The sequence below is a fragment of the Silurus aristotelis genome, assembly GCF_946808225.1.
Source record: "Silurus aristotelis genome assembly, chromosome: 25".
Classification (NCBI taxonomy): Eukaryota; Metazoa; Chordata; class Actinopteri; order Siluriformes; family Siluridae; genus Silurus; species Silurus aristotelis.
The window spans coordinates 1,743,412-1,748,411 of record NC_139598.1 but is presented as its reverse complement, the minus strand read 5'-3'; the positions used below and the strand labels follow the sequence as shown (position 1 = coordinate 1,748,411).

The 5,000-nt window shown below is 34.9% G+C and overlaps 1 protein-coding gene across 3 annotated transcripts in view; it reads left to right on the top strand.

Annotated features, from left to right (window-relative positions):
• zfhx4 (zinc finger homeobox 4) overlaps positions 1 to 2,308 on the top strand; it is a 75,407-nt gene extending 73,099 nt beyond the window's left edge. For all 3 annotated transcript variants that reach the window (XM_083529365.1, XM_083529363.1, XM_083529364.1), the window contains one exon: positions 1 to 2,308. This exon is cut by the window's left edge and continues 2,321 nt beyond it. The gene's annotated coding sequence lies outside the window, so the exon portion shown is untranslated.
• Positions 2,309 to 5,000: the final 2,692 nt, after the last annotated feature.

The window sequence follows — 5,000 nt, the reverse complement described above, 5'->3', positions numbered from 1 at the left end:
AAACCACCTTTTTTTTATTTCCCGAAGAGGTAATAATTCTAGTTTTGAAAGTCTCTTGATTATGTGAATAGGAAATTTTTTTTTTTTCATTTGTGAATTTGCTATACTGTTACGGTACTTGCTTGTGTCTGGACAATAGTGCACTTATTTTTATTTCATTCACTTTTTTTTCCTTTTTTTTTTTTTTTTGTCATAGGCCATGTGTTAATTTAATAGTTTTGTTTCGTTCGTTTGCTCGTTCGTTCTTTTTTTTTTTTTTTTTTTTATAAATAAATTATTATTATTATTATTATTTGTGTGTAGTGCAGCAACAGATTTGGTCCACATTTGTTAGAAGTTGTGATGCCTAACAATCCCGAGACCTATTTATCAAATTGGTGCATCCATGAAAGTAGTACTGTATACTTGAAACTGTTAAAGTGCAAGTTGGACGGAAAAAAAAAAAGAAACACAAAAAAAATACAAAAACTAAACAAAAATAGGTATGAACATTTTGCTTCTTGTAAGCAAGAAAGCTGCTTAAAAAAAAACAACAACAAAAGAAAACAACAAAAAGGGGTTTGGGACGAATCGTCTGTTTTGTATAATGAAACCTTTTTTTCTTGTAGGACTGAATACAGTGTTAGCCCTATACACTGCCGTTTGGTGCATAGGTTACGTACGTTACTTCCATCCTACGCTGGGCACTTCTGTTGTTCTGTCATACTGAGCATCTTTTTTTATCTTTTTTTTATTTCCTGTCACATCACGTATGCATTACGAAGTATTATCTTATAACACCGTTTTTGCTGCTAACATTATTTTGCTTGCCATAAATCCTCTTCTCACCACACACGGCTTCCTACCACGCAGAAATCATAAACTGCTTCGCTTTGTTGGATTTTTTCTTTTCTTTTTTTGTGGAATTTAAAGAATGTGAAAGGGTGTTCAATTCTTTTTTTTTTTTTTTACCAATCGCTTCCTTTCTTGTTCTGTTTTTTTTTTTGTTTTTTTTGTGTGTTTTTTTTAAGTATGTAGGATAATGTGATTCATTCCAAAGTAACAGAAGGCTGTTTGTATGAAAGTAAAAAGGCTTGTGAACAAAGAAAGCTAAGCTGTTGTACATATTCGTAGTTGGCTGTGCATGGTTTAAAAAAAAGAAAAAAAAAGAAAAAAAAAGAAAAAAAAAAAGATTAATATGAAGAAATGCAAAAATGTATTGCTTTTTTTGGTATTCCTATTCTGAGATGAACAAGTAGCATGTAATGCAACTGTTTGACAGGTTAAATCAAATCATGCTTAAAATTGTTTCAAATGATGAAATCACGTAACATTTTGTCTTTTTTTTTTTCCTGTTTATTATTGTACAGGTGTTTTTTTGGTCAAAACACACACACACACACACAAACACACACAAACACAAAGGTCACGGTTTTCAATTCTCTAACATGAACTTTTTAATGTTCTTATTTAGATTTTTTTTTTTTTTTTTTTTTGTATTTGAACATTTTCTTTTAATCCTGAAGACACTTTTTGATTGTGTTTCATAAAGAGACATCTTGGCCTCCTAAGGTGCAATCCTGCCTCTGTCCAAATCCTAAGCGACTGTCCTGATTCCAAAGGCTTTACAAACGTGCTTTAGCCTTTTCCTGGATGTGGAGCAGCATTACAAAGACTGAGCTGTCGGCTAGCACCACATGCTAAAGGTGTTTAGCCTGGACTAGAAATAATGCTTCCCACAAATAAGGACTGGTAAAGCAAATAAACAAACAAAAAAACTTAAGGACGGTCCAACAATATAACTGTACATAAATGTTGCAACTGCACAGCAGCCAAAAAGAAAAAAAAAGAAAAAAAAAAAAACTTTTTACAGATCGATAGCGTGAAGCAAAAAGAGGACACCTTCTAAAGGTTGAAAATTAGGATTGTTTCTTCTGGATATCAAAGGGATCATCACACGGCGCAATCATATTCTTCACAATATGTACTCTACGCCTGGGTAACAGGAAATGCACCCTGAGGTTTTAATAAAAAAGAAGCCCCTATGGCTAAAACTTTAAATAAACTAAACCAAAAATGTTATTGATGTTTTATATATAGAGAGTAGTCTCATTAGTTTTTGTTACTGTAATGTTCGAGGTCTCAGCTGTACCGTATTACGGTAAAATAACATGGTTTTGGAACTTTTTTTATTTCGTCACAGACCTGTTGTCATAGTTGAAATGACGTTTATTGTAGATGGTATTTGAACAACTTCTTCTGGAAATAGTTCATCAAGTATGTTTGTTGCTCATTGTTGTGATACATTAAAAACTGTATCTGCAAACCATTTCCGGGTGTCCTTTAAAAAAAAAAGTGTACAAATAAATGTCTCTCTTTGTGATAGGACACAATCCGTATGAACGCGGCGTGACGTGTACGTCTGACGCGCAGAGTTTAGGATTTATTATCGGATTATTCGCTTTCTGCAGTAGAACAGAAACGCACGGTGTTTTATGGTGTTTGAGAGTCACGTGCATGTTGCTTTTGTTTCTATGCAACCAACTGGGCAGTGCAACGCCATGAGGATTTCCTTCGACCAAACAAATCTATAAATGTCCAGATGTTCCACTTTATTTCCGCAAAAAAAAATCCTCCCTCAGCGCAGAACTTTCTTCCAGTCATTCACTGATCAATTTCAGTGTTTTGGACTTTTACACAGTTTTTTTTTGCGTAGAAACAAAAGGGAACGTGAATGTTTCTAAAAGTACAAGGCGGAGATGTTGCTAAGTATTAATTATTAATAAGCGGATGATTTTTCTTGCTGGTTTTTCACTGTCACTAAAAAAAACTCGTCAACCCATGACATGATGCGCAAAATGTTTTTTAGATACTTATATAATTTTTTTTAATTTTCCAAAGATGTCGCTTTCATCATTTCACCCGTTTTTAATTTCACATTCGATCCTCTTTTAGCGGTTATTAAATTGTAATCTGGATTTATCGCGATCATCCACATGCTGTGGATTATCCTGAAGTGCGTCAGATACAGATATGAAGTGGATATAAGTGGATATAAGTATATATATATATATATATATATATATATATATATATATATATATATATATATATATATATATATATATATATATATATAAATCTAGATTATGATTGGTCAGAAGGTGTGTATTAATTTTTCTACAGCAGCAGCCCTGACAATAGTTTTTAATTATAATTTAATTACTTTTTAATTATGCTCGTCCTGATGCATTATGGTTTCTATAGTAACAGCTCATTCAAATCTTTACTATGCACTTGTAATCGTTGACATGCTAAAGTTTTCTCCAAGCAGACGCTTATTTATAACACTTATTTAAGGAGTCTCCAGAGTGATGTTTTTTGGAACAGTGGGAATGAAAGTCTTTAGAAAGCGAGACGAGAGGGCGAGAGCTTCTCTGTAGCTGTGGATATTTTGTTCTATTGCAAACAAGGGGAAAAATATATACGTTTACAGCTGCTATAACGTAAGTGAGAACGGGGACTGAACTGTTTCACCAGCATAAAGGCAGCTATGAGCAGATAAGAAAAAAAAAGAGAAAGAAACGACACTTTTCTCTTTCATTACACCACTCAGGTGTTTAGTTTCTTGTAACGGCGCTGCTGTAACAGTGGTTTTATTCCTTGCTCGTGTTTTATGAGGTTTCAATGATTACATTTTGGAACTACAGCAGGAAAATAGTCATTAATATATAAACAAAACAAAAAATGAAAAAACTAAAACATGGAGTCGTATCTATTCCCGAGACGGAAAAATACATTCCACACGTGCGTTAAATCATTCTCCTGCCTCCTTTTCTCACCGCGCTGCTCTTTTCCTGATTTCAGGACAATTTAATGTTGTTACACCTCTGTTATTTTTCCCACAGGTCAGGCTACATTTCCCCTGTTCGGTGCAAAATTCCTCAGTATTCTGTGACTAGATCGGATTTGACCTTTTGTGAGAACAATAGCAAGAGGCATTCGGGTTCTGTCTCTCTCTCTCTCTCTCTCTCTCTCTCTCTCTCTCTCTCTCTCTCTCTCTCTCTCTCTCTCTCTCTCTCTCTCTTCTACCGATGATGTGAAAACGTCCTTCCTGTCCTTCCGCACTTGTTTGCTGACATTTTATACCCGGCGTCTCATCCTGCTCTGTCCGTATGCATCCTGTGCATGATTGTTCTGTTGTGAGAAAAAGAGCAGCTGAAAGTTCATTCCCAGCGCAGCACTAAAGAGGCCTCGGCTGTGTGTCTGAGCGAGGACAACTGTTTGGACATCTGTGATTAGACACGCACTCAGAACCTCAGTGAGGAGATGGTTTTATCAGAGAGCTGCAGATGATGAGGTTGAGTTTCAGGGCAGATGGAAGGTGAAGAGAATTATTCTTTCGTTTTTATTTTACTGATATTTTTATAGTTCAGCCAAATGAGGCAACAATCTCTGAAAAACTATTTTTGAAATAAATAATAAAAAATATATACATATATATAAATGCTTTTTAAATATCTCACAATAATCCAATTATTATCAATAATATCATTTCCATGGACTATTTCTAGAATTACATCTATATTTATAATATATAAACAAAATTAATTATTATACATTATCGGCAGAAGCGTGTGGACTCGAAAGATAAGACTGGTATGAGCTTTTTGAACTTCCCATTCCACATGACTTTTCCAGCCAGATGTGGTTCTTCCCCAAAATGTGGAGGCACACAATTGTACAGGACGTCTTTGGATGCAGTGAGCATGATATTTTACTTTCCATTAAACTAGAAGACAAAAAACCTGTTCCAGCATGAGAAAGCTCCAAACCAGCTCCATGAAGATATGCTGGGTTAGATTGGAAGATCTCCTGCTGTAGAGCTGCTACAGGCCTCCTCACCTCACCTACCTGACTTTGTACTGACTCTGTACTTTGTACCCTTGTAGCTGAATGAATCTCAAAAGCAAATCTCCACAAAATCTAACGAAACATCTGTCCAGAGAATTGGAGCTTAT